The sequence below is a fragment of the Pithys albifrons genome, chromosome 10 (genome assembly GCF_047495875.1).
Source record: "Pithys albifrons albifrons isolate INPA30051 chromosome 10, PitAlb_v1, whole genome shotgun sequence".
NCBI lineage: Eukaryota > Metazoa > Chordata > Aves > Passeriformes > Thamnophilidae > Pithys > Pithys albifrons.
The window spans coordinates 23257273-23274913 of record NC_092467.1 but is presented as its reverse complement, the minus strand read 5'-3'; the positions used below and the strand labels follow the sequence as shown (position 1 = coordinate 23274913).

Genomic DNA, 17641 nt, shown 5'->3' with positions numbered 1-17641 from the left:
AAGGGTTGATGTATGTGCATGTTTTGTTACAAAAATGGTTAGACCACCAACTTGAAAATGTTATTACAAAAACAGAGTTAAGTGTCTAAAAATTAAATTAGTTCAATCTGTTAAGTGTTTGCAGATCAGTGTCATAATGTGCTGAATTCTTTTGGATTCCTATAATCTTGCTTCAGCTTTTCGTTTCCCCTCAGTGCTGGATAAAGACTGCTGTTGTTATCACACCAGTAAAGCATGGGCTTGACGTATCCCGTGCTAAACTGACAGCCACAACTCGTTAGCAGTATTACTTGGTTTCTGCTCTGACATTGGTTTCCCCAAGTAGGTAGCCTAAGTAAACTGCACACAACCTAGAAGCAATCAGCACCAGTTCTTCCCTGCAGAGTGGTCTTTGTAGAGTGACAGCTTGTTGCCTTTTATTGGTGTGATTAGTGAGACATGAAGACCAAAGCTCAACACAAGCGCTAGTGGAGAACAAGAAATTGGCCATGCTCCAGACACGGGGTGATATGTGAGCTTTTGAGTCAAAGTCTGGGTCTCTCTGCTCAGGCTGTGTCCAGAGCTGGAATATATTTCAGATTCCTGTGTTAGCTGCTTAAATGGAGAGTGAGGCTTGTTTTTCTTTATGTTTCATGTTTAAAGTTCTATTAGAGACCAGGACAAACAGCTTCTGTGCTAAACTTCTGTTTCTTATCTATTCTATTTTCTCTGTTCTTTGCTCCTGTATTGCTGTTCTGACAGTCCAGTTTACTGCTTTTGGTGATGGTTGTAAGAAACGGTTACCTTTGCCTCAAGCCTGTCTTTCATCGCTTTCACTGTGGACTGACAAGGTTCCCAGGTGATGGCATCCTAACTTGGTGTCTGTATGAAGTGAGCAACCTGGATATATTGGGTAGCTTTTTTTTTCCTTCAGAGGTCTACAGTAGGCAAATAGAGGTAAAGATGAGCCCCATTTCTGGTGAGCTGTAGGGGTTATGAGGTGAGCTGGCTCAACAGGACATGCAGTTCTGAAGCAGAGATACACTGTTCACCACTTGCAGTGGTCTCTCGCATGGATTGTCCCTCACTAGTCAGCTGGAAAAGAAGACTCCACTCCTGGCCATGAGGTTGTAGCAAGTGGTTCATTTCTCCCGTTTCCTTTTAAAAAATTTTTTTAAACCATTAACTTCAGAATTCAATCCTGAAGCATCTCCAGGGCAAAGCAGAAAATACATTTTGTGTTTCCAACCACATGGATAGCAGGAGTCTGGCTGCAGCCGCTCAGTGAGTAGCACATCACACTGCTCCATTGCTGATTGGGTGCTGCAGCATGTAACGTCACATCTGATTAGCACTGTGCCAGTGGATGAGGCTCGAGTAAGGACTCCCTGCCAGCTCTGACTTGTCTCATTTCCCATTACTTTTATCCGTCACCACAAATGCCGAGTCTCCCTCCTGAACTAATTAAGTTTGCATGTGTTTAGACACATTGCCAAATAGGGTTTAGCAAAGCAGAACTGAGCATCTCTTTTTAAAGAAAGAAAGCAGAGAGCTGAAACAAGGCTGCTCAGACAGGGAGATAGAGCCTCAGAGATGTGGAATGTCTAGGAGGTATTCCAGAGAATCACCCCATGCTTCCCTGCAAGACTTGTGGTGTAGCTGGTGCCCTTTGCTACTGTGTTGAGACCACAAGCTGGGCACAGAAGGAACTGGGGCAACAGGCAGGGAGGCAGTGCTGCTTTTTCACATTTGGAGGAATATGTTGGTGAAAGCATTGTGTGGTAGAAACCCAGCTGGGTTCCAGAGGAATTCAGGACAATGAGGTGAGTGCAGTGCTTCCTGGCTTAAGGAGCCACCACTTGTGGCAGGTCTGCTCCTAACTGCTCTTTATTTTCTCAGCTTCCTTAGTAATGACAGCTGCTTGCACAGCTGCCTGCAAAGCAAGCTGCAGTACTCTTACCTGTGTCTTGAGTGGTTTGAAGTTCCTGTCCTCCGTTGTCCTTAGCGTGGCTGGTAAACCATGCAGGCTTGTTCCTGGCTTCTCCAGCAATGACCTGGTCATTTAGCTTGGCTTCTGTCTGTGTGTGCTGTTGAATAGTTGAGACCTGGTGTCTTCTGGAGTGGCCTGTCTACTGTGAGGGCTTCCAGTAGGTGCCAGTGGCAGGTGCCAGTGCACAGAGAGACACAGTGGGATGAGCAAGCTGGATGCGAGGAAGTGGCTGGAACAAAGAGGAGGAATCTACAAGCCTGTCACTAGTGGATCTGGGCACAAGGTGGGGAAATAGCCCTGTCTAAACCAAGAGTTGCAGTATGTACAGCACTCCTGCATCAAAGAAAAGCACCAGAGGAATAGCCATTGTCAAGGTATGCTTTCTGCTGATGGTGACTGGCAATACCTGAATCTGCAGGATTCAAGTTGGAAACTCAGCTGCTGAAGGATCAGTGAAGCCTCTGCTTGGCTCAGGGATCTTAAGAGAATGAGGCACTGTGTGGCTACAGATTTGATTGCTCTTGGAACACTGCAGCTTTCTTGGAAGACCAAAGAGCTATTTGTCTGGATACCCTCAGACAGCAGGGAGCACTAGTCACAAGGAACTGGGTGCCTAGAACAGGACACCAAACATCTGGGAAGGGCTTATGGAGGTTTAGCATGAATTGAGATCCTCAGCTATGCTGCCAAGGATTTTGTTGTGTGTGTGGTGGACCGTCAGAAGGATGGTGGACCATCAGACGGAAAGTCCCTGTTGGAAGGATTTTCTTGCTTGATGAAGAGAGCTCATTGTGTGAGAGGGCTCCAGAATGGAGCACTGATCCTCTACTGGCTGTGCTTGGATCATCCAGCTTTCAGTGCTCAATGTGTGTGAACCAGGCTGGAGTTGGGGAGACAGCAGCTCTCCTGCCACCCCTCCCCTTCCCTCTTGTTAAGATGCAATTTCTTTAATGAGGAAAACCTCTTGAGTAGGAACATCACCTTTCTTGAAGGCTTGTCCTGACAAGGCAGTTCAAGCCGACACAGTAGCGTATCAACTTCAGCAAATATCAGTCACTCATTACAGAGACTCTTTTTCCCCCCACCCCCCAGCAACACCCCTCGTTCCCAGACAAGGGAATGAATCACACTCCTGCTCTTGAATTCATCATGACAAGTCATGGTTCTAATGAGAGAGGGCCATTCATTCTGGGTGGAAAGTTCCCTGTGTCGACACAGAAATGTTATTAATTAAAGAGAGCTACCTGAAGCAAAAGATGAGAGGAGCACCAGACCTGCCAAGCTAAAATATGAGTGAGGATACAGCCTCGTTAGGCACACGGTCCTCGGGCCTCTGCATGCTCAGCAGGAAGATTGCTTTAGCCTGTTGCAAGGAGCTATCCTCCAAGTTTAACAGCTCCAGGGATGGATTCAGATACCTGGTGTAGTTTGCTTTAGTGCTTGGGCCTCATCCTGCACCTGGGTTGGAACTGTCACCAGTCATTAAGCAAATAGCATTGATGTGGCATTGGGTGGTGAGAGTAATGTACCTCTGAAGGGCCGAGAGAGCTGCTGACTGCAGGAGAAAGTCTTATTGAAAAAGAGGGTTCTTATTGTCTGCCAGGGTTGAGCCCTTGTAATGTAAGCTCTTTAGTGTGGTTTATCTCCTCTGAAATGTTGAATTGTATTTCTCTGTGTATGGAACCATTTTCAGGCTCTTAAACACAATATGAATTAATCTTGGCAACCAAAGAGGCATTTTTACCATGTGTTCATAGATACAGAGCTGAGATACCGTGAGGTTAAGTGATATGCTGTGCAGGCAGGTGTAGGCAGAGCTGAATCCTCGTGTGCCGAAACTCAGACTTGCACAGTAATATCGAGAGCATCAGTTAATCTCTCTCCTTCCAGTTTTGGATCATTCTGCAAATGCACTGAGTGTAGCTAAGAGTACATACAGGCTTTGGTCTATATAACTCTGACATGAAGATGCTTGTAGTGCACTTAGTATGGTTGATCAGAACATGCTAATTCATGTCTTCACCAGAAACTACTGCTTAGAAGTTTTTTATTTTCTTAAAAAAGTGTGAAAAGGCAAGTACTCTCAAATACAGTGATAAAACACAGTGAAGTGTCTTGAAATGTTTATAGCCCTTGGTGCTCTTCCTATGTTTTATATTAGTAAATTCTAAGCAGTAAATTATACCATTGCTTAATTTTACTGTGTAATTGTTTCTTTGCAAGTTACACAGTCTGGGAGGATGCTTGCCTTCCCAGACCAGCTCTGAGTATGGCAATGGGTTGCTCTTTCCAGCATTCTGTCCTGGAGGTTTGGTTTGAGATGAGCCTTAGGACATTAATGAAAGAAGGATTGATGGTGTTCATGTCACTTGTGCATGCTGTTCTTCATCACAGGACTGGGAGGGGTTTGGTAGCCTCTGCTGAGGTAGAAATTGCAGACAAACACTGACTGGAATGAGTGGGATCACTTGGGTAGCTGTGAGAAAAGGTGGGAGAAGGCATAGGGTGAGCTAATTGGGTGGTAGCAGGGCAGGAGGTGTGTTCAAACGGTGGCTTTGAGAGTAATAAGAAAGATCTGATAACTGAAAGATAATACAGTAACCTGTGTTTAACAAAACAATTAATTTCCAACTAAGATCTTTGAATTAGCTTGGTGCTGTTGCTTTTAGTGGGCATCATTTTGCTGACCAAACCTATGGTGTATCCCTTTATATGGTTACATTGGCTGAGGAAGAGATTGGTGTGAACTACAGTGCAGGGATGGGACTGGGTATCCAGGGTCAGGAACCTTTTGAGTCAGCTTTGCTGATGGAGTCGTTCATGTAATTACATCCTAAAGTGCTTTGCTGGAGCTAAGCAAGGGAGCTTATGAGCATGCTTTTCTCTAGCACTTACAGGGAGTAGCAATGACCCCATTCACTTCTGTGACCCTGCAGTCCAGCTTTTTGTTTTTAAAGAAAATGATATCACTTATGCAAAACAAATTTTGGATTTTAAGAGTCTCCCTCTGTACACTCTTATTTAAAGTGAATATACCAGACTTGATTTGTTTTACCCATATGTACCAGTTTCACTTTTCCTGTCTTTGTTTGAAATCGTTGGTTGCATGGGGTTCTGCAAGTTATGTTGTCTGAGATGTGTCATTCTGGGAATGCCTTAGGGTTAGGCTTTGGACATAAAATCTTTGCATAGGGATCATCATGCAATGGACTGTCACCTTCAGGTCTGCTACTTGTCTGGCATGTCATAGTAAAGACATTTATCATAGTCAGGGCTGTACTGGCCACAGATTTATTGAACTGTGATGCCTGGTGCACTCTGCGGAGCAGGACTCGCCTGCCTGGGAATTAAGACCAAACCAGTTGGAAACAGCATGAAAGATGGTGGAGAAACTTGGAATAAATTTGCAAGGTAGGGGAGGATGAGACAGGCATTGCGTCAAGTGCTTTATTTCCAGCACTGAACCTTTGGGATGGAGTAATTAATGGAGAAGGTGGATTTTCCATCCCTGGGTAAATTAAACTGTGTTTGAAAACAGTCCTACTGAAATGGATGCAAGTCATTGGTCTAAGTGTCATCTGCTCCTAGAGTAAGGAACCACAATTCTCTCTACACCAGGAATCACTAAGGTGAATTCTATGTCCAGCGTTTCAGTGAATTCAGGCAAAACTGTTTGAAAATCAATGGATTTATAATGGATACTTGGTAGAAAACACACCCTGACCTCTATCTGTATGAGAGCCCTCCGGTAGCAATTTAGCATTGTGATGATCCTGTGCCTGGGGAATTGAAAAGCTGGTTGGCTTGGGAATTCCAGAGGATAACCACTGGAGGACTGTTTGCCATCTGAATTTTGTTTGTGGCATGTGTGAAAAACAGGATTAGCTTCACAAAGTGTTAATTTTCTCTTAAAACAGCTTAATTTTTCTAGTGTTAGATAGCCATAGTGTTTCATGCTGGGGCTGAAATGTCAGCTGTCCCTTTTTGGATCCCTGCTCTTCTTACTTTACAGCCAAACCAAAGCAGTAGTGTTTTGGCATCAGTGTTGCCCTCCCAGTGGCTTGACTGGGAGTGATGCGCTTATGGCTCCTCTGCCTAGAGAGCTCTGCTTGAAGAATACTGCCAGTCTGGGAGCAGCATCCTTCCTCTTTCACTTGCTCTCCTGTGTGAGTCCATAGCTTTCTTGAAAGCATTTTATTCTGTTTGCATGTTTGTTTCCTGTTGGGAGCCATTTTCCTGGATGGGTTCAGTCCCTTTCCTCCTGGAGCTCCTGGCTGGCAAAGACCTACTGGGCCATCTTGAGGTCATCTCTGGTATTTTCCCTCCAGCATATTCTCGCGTGCCTTGTCCAGCAACTCTCCAGTATCTTCAGGAATAGCCGTCTGGGTGTGTGCAGGACTCGGGAGGACATTGCAACTGCAGACTAACTTTTTTAGCTGAGTCTAAACTGCAGACTAACTTTTTTAGCCTTTTTCTGTGTTTGGCCAAGGTGCTGCTCTCAGCAGCCTGGCACCCTAAAGATGGGTGTCATGTGGTCAGACAACCAGAGATTGCTGTGGTCCAGGTGTTAGCAATGATGTGAGCCACATGGAGGTGATACTAGAAGAAAGCAGAATAGAGAAGCCTGTGGGAAGAAGACTGAAGAAGCAGGATGATGTTCTGACATGGTTGCGTACAGGAAGCTCGTACTGCCGAGGACTTCATCCTAGTGTGGTCCCACCAACTCTGCTCTCATGGAGCAGGCTTTTCTCCTCCCCTCTGCCCAGCATCTACGCTCTGAGACACCCTTTGTTTTTCCTGCGTAGTTGCCTTTTGGTCATCTCTAATTTCCCTGCTTTAGTTTTTCCATCTGGGTGTTGAACCAGGTCTTGGTGTTGATCATCAGCCAGCATGCCAGAGGTGCCTGGGTGCTGTCTGAGTTCAGCTCCTAGTTCCTGCCTGGAGTCGTATCTACCCTTGCAAATGGGGCGGATGGAGGAGTCTGATGGGAGATTGCCAAGGTCTCTCCCAGCTCTGAAGAGAACTTTTACATTTTATGGTCCGTTTAGCTTCCCAATGGTGATCCTAATTCTTCACAGCATGTATGTGCCATTTTTTGGTTATTAAAAGGACCCCTGAAAAGGAGCTACCCTCTGAGTCAGTGCTTTTCCGTGCAGTTAATTGCAGGAAGGTTTTGCTTAAACTGTGAGCTTAATATTTCCAAACTCTCCCTATGCTGAGACAATGAATTCATACCCAGATCTCCCCATGGCTGCCGGGACTGACCCTTGTGCACCCAAGCAGACAGGGGAAGAACTCTTCTGCTGGGCGTAGTTCAGACTTGAAATTACTCTGGAGGAAATCCAGTTAGTTTCTGTGTAGGGCTCAAGGATGCTTTAAAGGTTGTCTCACCAGGTGTCTCAGTCTTTCATCTCTGTATCCTTATATTGTGTGACACTTCAGGTGCTACAAGTGCCTCCATTCCTTGGGGGCCTAAGCAAGCGCCATGTTTACTGGGAAAGTAGTGATTACCTTGGACTGACAAGTCAGGTGAAGGATGGATGGCTGCGATTGCATGGGAGGTGTGGGATGCATGAGTGGATGGATTGAAGGTGGTTCAAGGGGAAGTTTTTGTCAAGTCACTGCACTGCATATGAGAAAACAGAGACAGCAAGCTGCTAGGCTGTGTATTTCAGGTGTGAGGAAGCTGCTGGGGTCCGCTGTCATTGGAAAATGCCAAGTGAAATGTTACAGCCATGCAGAGCACAATAGTATGTTGTAATTAACGAGTTTAGTATAGGAAGAGTACCTGTGAGCGATCTGAAGGTTTAATGTGTGAGGGTGATAGGCTTAGGCAGAGGTTTTGTCATCAGGGTTGCTGTGTTTGGGATGCATCTTCTAATGGCAAGACCATGAAAAGAAATTGGGTCTCGCAAGGAGAACAATTGTCATCAATTGCCACAGTTGTTTTGCATTTACTGCAGGCCTGAAGCAAATCGCTGGCTGGCTTAAGAAGCTCTAAGCACCTGGGTCTTGCACTGGATTTACAGGTAAGATGAAATTGAGAAGGGGCTAAGTAATTAATTTCTCTTCCTCTGGCCAGGATAGGAGATGATTCTGACTTGCCACTTCTCAGAAGTTGCTTCAGAAGCTGGTAAGGACTCTGGTTGTGAAACCCAGGAAGCAAAGAGGATCCCTGGGTGCCTGACAATTCCTTTTCTCTGTTGGTTCTTTCTTGCAGGCAGCCTCAGGCTGCCTGTCTCTTTGTTAAGAGAGTGACAGCAATGTGACACTGTGAAAATAATTACTAACAAATCACGGTGGTGACTGCAAACAGCTCGCTGTCTTCAGAGGCATGTCAGGGAGCATTAGAGCAGGGCCGTGGGAGCGGCAGAGCAGCTAGGGGCTCTTTCTCTGCTCTAGGCTGAGGGAAGATCTTCGGAGACCTTTGGCGCCTGCCACCCCCACATCATTCTCTTCTTGCTGGCTCTTTTTTCCTTTCCTCCCTTCCCTGCTTTTGCCATCAATAATTAAGCCCATTAATTGCAAGTGAGTTTAGGAAAGTTGCTAATGGTAAGACAAGACTTCTGCCTTCCCTGGATGGAGCAACCAGCCGCAGAACAGTGGAAAAATTTCTGGAGAGGTATCATGGGCAGAGGCACATCCAAGCTGCATTTCCTATCTTGCAGCCATCATGTGTTGCCCTGGGCAGTAACGTTTATTAGCAGTGTGCCCCTAGGAATTCATGGTCTGCTGATACAGTTGGAGAAGAGCCCATGCCCTTGTCCTCAGGAGCCTCTAGTCTCGGTGAATCTGAGAGAAGAGGTTTGTATTTGTGCAGAGCATCACAGCAAATGTGCAGTCACCTGGCATGTCCAGCAAAAAAAGTGGGCAGAGGGGTAAGGATGGTCCAAGATACTGTAGAGATGATGCCAATCAGTGTGACCGAAGCTGCAGGTGAAGATGATCCTTTAGACAGTAAGCAGTGAACAGGACATAGATGAGGTGGTTGGTACTAAACAGAGCGGCTGTGGGAGTTTCTGCAGTGATGAGGTCCCTATAGTTGTACTGGGGTGGGGACCCTTCTACAGGGCTACACAGAGTCTGGGAAGCTCTTTCTGAAGCCTCTCGTTACATTGATATGAAGCTCCCCCAAAGAGAGGGTCTAGCAGAGATACTGATAAGAAACTGGAAGTCAGCTGCTGACTGAAGTGTCCTTCAGCAGCAGTGGTAATCAAACCCCTGGGCAAGCCTTGAAAGGGGAGCTCACAGCCTTCCCTCCTTGTTCCTGGTTTGAGAATGGGCCATGCTGACTGGCAGGTCTGCAAGGGGAAGCAGAAGGTGTGGATGGGAGCCTGCTCCCAAGTGCCTGCTCTACTGCACAGTCTTCATTCCCATTCCCTTAGTTACTAAAGTGATTTCCCCCTCTGTCACATCTGTAAATAATGTTGCTGGTTTATCTAGCTAGATGCAGAGTGGTGATGGAAGGGGGAGGGCTGAGGGTGGCCGTAACAGGCCCTCTGCTGGACTCATACAATATTTATGCAGGGCTGGGAGTTGGCAGCACTGACCTCTGGGTCATGCTGTTAAACAGCTCCCACAGCCCCGGCATCCTAATTGCTGCACTTGTCCTTTGCTCTGGAGGATTCAGTGCTCCTTTTTTCTGGCGAAGCAAATACGAATGGCAGCTTGTGCTTGGAGGTGGGGAGCAGTCTCTTCCCCACAAGGAAAAGACAAACTTGCTTTCTGCTGTGCATATATAATTCACAGGTGCACAGAAACCTGTGCTCAGACCCTGTTACACAATGTGCCAGTCTCCCCACTACTGCCAGTATGGAGGGTGTGTTGAGAGCCCATGAAGCTGTTGTGTGTGTAATTTTGGGTCTTGTATCATCACAGGGGATGGGAAGGTGGTTTACCCCCCCCCCCCCACTTGCTCTTTATAGGATTTATCTCTTCCCTTTAGAGGGGAGAGGGAAGAAGAAGCAACAGCAGAAGCCAGTTGAGAGAGTAGAACTGGATTATGTGGTGCCAGATGAGGGCAGAGATGGTGCCAGGAAAGAAGAGGGGTTTAAACAACGTCACAAGGCAGAATGACATCCTTCTTTATAGATAAATGTTCTGCTTCATTGAGTGGAAAGAGAGGTGATGCAGAAGGCTGGAGAATCCCTCTGTGGGTGAGGGGCGCTTCCCCTTGTAAGCGGTAAAGCCATAGCTGCAAGTGGAGAGGTTTTCCACCTCACAGGCAGAGGTTTTCAGCTGATTCAAGTGGTTCAATAAAGCCCAAAAGATAAAACTTTTCATTGCTAAAGGTGCCATGGCTCACTCCATCCTTCTTGGGCCTTCACGTCAGCTGTCTGTGAATCCAGTGACCTGACAGACCTCCCATGTCTCTTATTCTGCCTTCCTGGGTTGGCAGGTTCCCTCTGTGACTGGAAGAGTGCTGTTTAGACTGGAGACTAATGGCCTTTAAGTGACATGATTATATTATGTTAAGCGTCTATGGGCTTTACCATTAGACACTAAACAGTTTATGACTCATAGCAGAGAAGCCCTTGTCTTGAAGAGTTTATACGCTAAATGGTCTGGACAGGCAAGGCATGGAGGAGGCAAGGTTTTCTCCTGCCTGTCGCAGAGCACCTCAAGGGAAGGACTGAGTCAGGACATGTCTTCTCAATTCTAGAGCAACACCTTGCTGTAGGTCTTGCATGTTCAGGTTTTCTGGGGAGTAATATTTTTGCAGTGAGAATTGTGCAGTAGGAGGATAATCACATTTAATTTTGGCTTAGTTTTTGTGTGTGCTTTGGTTTTGAGGGGGCTTAGACGTGATGTGTTGTAGGTGCATCCGTTCCATCAGATAGAATCCCTTTTTCAGTGTGTAATTACAGTGTTCTGCAACAGGAGTCTAAAAGCTCCCTCTTAAAGCAGCTAGTATGCAGAGAACCAGATTACTAAATTAGTGTCTGTATGAAAGACTTAAGAGACCATATAGACAGAGAAAGGACACGCTCTGTGTAATCAGGCTTCACTACAGCATGAGTCACAGAATAATTTAAATAGAGAACTAATCCAGCCACCTGCTCAAAGCAGAACTAACTTCAAACTTAGATCAGGTTGCTCAAGGTTTTCTCCAGATGAATTTGAATGTCTCATGGGGAGAAGATTTCACCACCAATCTGTTGCAGTGCTTTATTAACTGCACAGTGAAGAGTTTTTTCTGATGACAAATTGGAAGTTCACCTGCTGCAGCCTGTGGTTGTGATACGTGACATTCACTGAGAACATGCCTGTATGGTAGATGTATACACTATCCAATTTTGTACAGTCATCTTCAGAAGATGCTGTATAATGTCATGTTTAGTAAGCAGACAGACTGTCACATCAAGCTTATGTGTAGAAACCTGTTTTTAAGGTTTTCATAGTGTCAGGTTCCCAAGACTGGAAGGGCAACCTCAGCCTTGGAGACTTTCCAGTTTCTCTTTCCTTGGGAGTAGCGTCATGCATTTCTGAAGTCAAAGGGAAGTCCACCCAGTTATTCTCCCTGTCTGAAAGAACTGGTGAGTGCATTTGTTCTAGCCCTCCACCAGTCTGGAGGTAGTGTGAAGCTTCTGCCTGCTTGCACTCCTAACCTCAGCTGAACTGTGGAGCCAGCAAGCTCTGGTTTCCTGCATGATAATTAAGTAGTTATTTAAAAATCCAAAAGCTCAATTCTGATCCTACTCTCCCTGGCTGTTTACTAACTCCAGGTAATATTACTCCACATTTACTCACACATGCCTAGCAGCAGAATCAGGCCCAGTAAATAGAGTTGTGAATCTTTTTAAGAGAAGCTGTTAAGCAGTAGCACGTAGATTTATTGTAACATCATGTCTGTGCAATTGTTGATGAACATCTTCTGTTGAAGGCTGAATACCTGCTGTGTTACAGCCTTGCTTTTAATGTTGAGATAGCATCTCTGCCAGCATCTAGCTGACGCACAGACAGATACCCATAAAAGGGCCAGATCTCACATGGTGTTAAATGCCTTCATGTTTCATTAAGGTTGATGGCAGTGGAAGGCACACAGTGCTTTGCAGGACGAACGAGTCATGAACAAGCCACTTGCCCTGTGTGCTTTTTGTGGCAGAATTATCTCCCTAGTGTATACATTGCTCTGGTTGCAGTCTGGGAAAACAGCTTTTTCCATTCACTGCTTGGAAAGGATGGATGTTGAAGTTCTCCCAAATTTCTTAGTACCCAGTAAAAATTCACAGAATAGGGATCAGGCTGTTAGCATGTGATGGATGTTCAGTCATTTCAGCCAATGTTGCTGAGTCCTGAAGTAAGGCGTGCAGCTTGTCTTTCAGCTTCCTAGGCAGAAATATGCCTGTTGGAGAGAGAATGTGGCGATAAAAAGAAAGAACATCTGAAAGTGCCAGGTATTAGCCTCACTGCTTAGCATGGGTTTTTGGCCTCATTACACTAATCCAATTAAAGATTGATGGGAAAAGATAACATACACTCCAGTGAAGGGGTTTGTGTGGCAACTGCTTTCCTTCCTGGGTGGCTGGAGTGGCCTAAGTTATGCTGTGGATCATCACACTTCCCCAGGCCCTGCAGACCCACTGGTGCCTCCATGTGCCGTGGTGTGTGCTCTCCTCCTGCATCATGTCTCTCTTATTACTAATGGAGCATGGATGCATTTTAGCTGCTGGTCAGCCCTCATTAATATCCAGAGATGACAGGTTGACATTTGTAAAGAAGACTTGCATTGACCTTCATGTTGTGCAACGGTGCGGTTGCCATACAGTGCCCTGTGCTGGATGCTTCTTCCTGTGCTGCCTCAGGAATGCATTTGTGTTAGCAAAGGGACAGACTGCTCCGTAACCCTTTGCTGCTGCTGGGAATGCAGGCAGTGTGTCTGGATGTCTTTGCATCCCTTTGCCCATCCCAGCACTGTTTCCTTTAGAGCCTCCATCCATCCTAGTCGCTGGGAGGTGTTGAGGTTGCACTTGTGGCTTCTTGTGGGCATTTATTATTTGGGTGTGGGGACCTTGATGGAAGACAGCTTCATGCCAATGGCGGTGTCCCATCTGCTTCCTTTTCCTGGCTCTTGTCTGGGGATGCAAGAGAAGAAAAGGCTGCGCTGCCCAGGCATCCTGAGGGCTGTCAGTTGCCTGTCTCTGCTCCGACCCACGCCATCCCAGCTTGAGGACTGCTGCAGCCTGCTTGGCAATGACATTTATTAACAGAGGGGGCTTTGAAAAGAGGCAGGCTGCTCCTGCAAAGGCTCCTCGCTGTAACTCCGTCTCCTCTCACCAAGCCCGTCTGAGGCAATGGCTGCTGGTGTTGAAATTCATTAGTGTTTCCTGACAGGCGATGGAGTCTTGCTCTGTCTATTCCCACTTCCTTCCTCTCATGTCCCTGCTTCATGCATGCTGATATTTAAAGCTGATATGTGACTTGTAGGCTTGTTGCACTGTGACAGGTTTGGGGGTAGCTGAGAGAACCGAGAGGGTGGAAGGAAAGCAAATAGGAAGGGAGATGGGACCTGTCTCAGAGGTTTTGTGAAAGCCCAGGGCTTTTCAGACCCTCTCCAGATGTATTGTCTTTCCACAGCTACTCCTTGTAAATTTGAAGTACAGCCGTGCAGGAATGGTTTGCTCTGCACTGATGGGGGGCAGAGATAAATGGCACCATGAGTGTGCTTGGTTACAGTGGAGTGCAGTCATCTGGTAAGGGCTCATCTAAAAAGGAAAGGAAGAGCAGGTAGGCTCCACTGGCCCCTTGGCAGATCTGTGGGGCTGAGGATTGTGTGAGTGGAGAGCCAGAGATCTGGCAGGGGTTTCATTCTTAACTTTAGACAGAAGCACGTGAGGAGACTTGACCTCTTTGCACTGAGTGGTGTAGTGACTCCAGCTCTGAGCAGACATCAGCCTGCTAAAGCCTTTAGTTACACAGGAAAGCTGTTCCAGTCTAACTTGAACTAGTGGGATGAAGGAGTTGGAGTTTGGGGATATTTTTTGGAGGTATGTATCATCATGCTTCAGTTTTTTCAGTGTGGCATGGGCTATTCTTTGTGCCTGGGGTGCTCTGCTCATGTGCGAGTGCTGTAAACATCACACTGTCAGAGGCCTCCTGGTCTGGCACAATGGTTTTGGCAGCCTAAGGTTACCTCTTTGAGAGGATGTGAATTTACCTAAACTGCTTTAAATTCCTAGCTTGGCCCCAGCTCCTGTGGAGTTACGTGCAGACAGGTGCAGCTTTGCCTGTTACGGTGCTGTTTCTCTGCTAACACATCTCAGGTGCCTTAGCACAGGATGTTACTCCCTTGCTAGCTTTCTCTGTTGAGAGAGGGCACCCAAGCTTTCCTATTCTCCTGGCATACATCCCACTCTGCATCAAAACAGAGCAGGACCTCTGGGCTGCATGGTCCAGAATGATGCCTTCACCAGCATTCTTTGAACTAAGGTGTCAGGCTGAGGTCGTTTTACAGCTCCTCTTGGCTGTCATCTTGGTGCAGTTGTGTGCTGCAGCATCCAAGCAGCTTCCTTCTTCAGTGAAGCATTTCCAGGGCAGGAGCCTGCCCACCCTCTCCTTTGCTGCCTGGTGCACTGGAGTTGACTGGGACACAATTAAAATGTTCTGCATCTCTTACAAAGCAAGGTCTCCAGGGCATGGATTTTTTTGGAAGGTTGAGATCAGGCCTATAAATCCCAAGATTTAATGTCTCTTTATCTTCCCATGGAGGGAGTTGTTCTTTTAACTGCCTCAATATCAATACACTCAGTGTGTAGCAAGTGGCCCAATTTCTTTGTCTCCTGACATCCTGAACCCAGAAGCAGATGGACGTTAACCAGCTCTGATTAGTTGCGAGAATCAAGCATTAATTTTTTATACACCAGGACCACCTGAGTGACGGAAATCAATTACGGTTGCCCCTCCTCCTTCCATATTAATGTGGTGGCTCTGAGCAGAGATGGAGGGACCTGTTGAAATGAGAAACCCCTATTTCTTAGTTTGACCCCCTAGATAATTAGGGTTAAATTGATATGCTATCGCACTGGTGACACATTTTATCTGCTTCTGTTTGTACAAGAGGATACAATAGTGGAGGAAGGACCAATTTGTGCCCTGCTCTAGCTAACCAGGCCGAGATAAAAGGTGTCACTAGTACGATAACATTCTTGCATCATGCTCCTTTATTGTTGCTCAATTTGCCTTTTTTTTTTTTAATCCTGTTCTTTTTCTTTCAATACCCTTGGTCATATTTTAACTCCATGCCATTGCATAATGACACCCTGCTAAATGTGTATGGAGATAGGCAACTCTGGCTGACAGCCTTCCCTGATAACCGAATTCCAGCCCATCCATCACTAGATTGCTGTCCTTAACTTAAGGAAAGTGATAACTAAAGGAAGGCCGTTTATCACCGCTGAGCTGTGTGCTTCTTGCCGCCTTGGAGAGAACTGGCTTCAATAGGAGAAATGCAGCCATGTCACCTCGCCTCTTATTTGCATCCTGTTCATCTCCAGGCCTCATTTACCCTGCAGGGTGAAGGAGGCAGTGCTGGGTGGAAATTGGAGTGTGGGGTGATGAAAACTCTCTGAAAATGATGCATAGTTGCCACTGCTGACCACAGTCTAAGAAGGACTTGAAGTTACTTGGGTGGTGGAGGAGAGCGTGCTACCTGATGTCACTTGCTTTTCTGCCCAAAAGGGATCTGTATTTTGGGAGCAGGCAGAGGTAGTGCCCTCCTGTCTCTGCTGCTGAGAGGACAGACTATCAGCTGCATCAGAGGCTAGAAAATCTCACAACCATTTTCAAGTTTCTCTCTATCAAGTGCAGTCATACCTGAAGCCATGGCTGTTTGGCTGACAGGATGGTTTTGAAAGCCAGCTTCCTTCCCAAGGAGTGAGTGCTTCAGTGTTGGGGGAGGCAATGAGTCCTTGTTCAAAAACTGGAAGGACCATGGAATGTTAAATGCAGCAAAATGTGCCATCATTTCTCTTCTCCCTTACCTGAGAGAGGGCCAAATCCTGAGCTCTCTGTTCAAGCAAAGCTGCCGCCAGTGAGCAAGGTTAGCTCTGGCAAGAGCAAGAAGCCATACAAAGCATAAGACCTTGTTTATCAAATGAGCTCAAGTAAACAGTGGCCCTGATAAATGGACTTACTTTCTTATAGGCCAGGGCACTTCTGTTCCCCAAGACAGCCACAGGTATGCCCTATCACTCCAGCCTGGAGCAAGTGATAGAGGCCTCCTTCCTGGTCACCAGGCTGAAGAGTGGAGGGGACCAATGCAGCTTGGATGAGCTTGGAGGTGGGGAAAAGACATTGCAGGAGTGTTTCCCTTCCTGTATCTACCTGGGGACACAGTTTTTGTGCAGTGAAAGCCAATGGTTCTCTGTGCTGGGAGTGCTGCATATCCAGACTAGACCAGACCAATATAAAAATCCTTTGCTAATCCTTGCTGAGTGGCCGTGTCCCCACTGGCCTGGAGCCACCAGGCCTGCATCTTCCAGCTTAGGGAGTAGACTGATGCTTTGGACCATGTTGCCGACAGCCGACAGCCCACCCAGGTTACGGTGTGAGTGTAGGTCTTCTAGTACTTGAAAAACTTGTAGAAGCTCCTCTGATGCTGACATAAAATGAGGGGAGGGGGAATGTCCTGAGGTCACACAGCTTCACAGGCGTTTCTGGGATTGTTACTTGTTTGCAAAAATGCATCATTTATTTAGTTGACATATTTATTTGGAGCATTTATTTTCTCCAATTAAAGCCCCACTGTCCAGCGCCCAGGGCATACTGTCATCAGTCTCAGGCTGGAAATAGAACCAGACTGTCCAGTTTGCTGGTCTTTTAAGTCCCACAGGAATGGCAATGTTTTAGATGTCATTCATTGCACTGGGTGGTTAGCCGTCAAGTCCTGTGGCTAACAAGTACAATGCTGCACTCACTGGGCCCTATCCCGATGTTAGGTGAATTGATAATTATTTCTCCCAACTGAAGCTAGACTGAGACGTGTAGTAATGAAAGCCTCTTGGGTTGGAAGGGGAAACTCAGCTTTTAGTGACATATCTTTTGCTAACTTCGTTCATCACCCTCACTTGCTAAATGTAAGGTGTCTAAGAGGGGTTGAGCTAATCATGTGTCTGTATTTAGACCAGTTGTTTGATTTAGATGGTTTATTTTCTTGTGATCTTTTTTGATTTGGATGTCAGTAGAAAGCAGCTTTCCTGGAGAGTTTTGGTAGCATGCTGGTTGGGGCTGGTGGTGTCTGACTATGGGGTGTCTTGGACGTATGTGTAATGGCTGTAAAATGCATGGACCAGGCCACTCTTTATGTGATGGCTGTCACACTGTGAGGAGTGACTCCAGGTGGGTGGTTTGTTTCAGTGCTTACATCAGGTGAGCCATGCCCAGAGATGACACTGTGCTGTCAGGTTGCACTTCTTACCCTGCGAATTGCCGTAGACCTGCTGCTTGCAAGCTTGTTCTTGTGACAGGCTTCCTGCTTTCAAAGACCTGCCTCTGGACATTCTTATTCAAATGTGTTTGTATGACTTAAGTTATTGCTCCTAAATAATGACATGTGCATCTTCTTAGGACCAGGTATGTGGGTTTGGCACAGGGAGTCTATTCCTTTCTTCGCCTAAGCAGGACGAAGGTGGTACACAATTGGATCCCAGTGTGTGCTGGCTCTGTTGGCCACAT

General features: G+C 46.4%; 1 protein-coding gene across 9 annotated transcripts in view; it reads left to right on the top strand.

Moving 5' to 3' along the window:
- ERI3 (ERI1 exoribonuclease family member 3) overlaps nucleotides 1–17641 on the top strand; it is a 130434-nt gene that overhangs the window by 32704 nt on the left and 80089 nt on the right. The window lies entirely within an intron of this gene.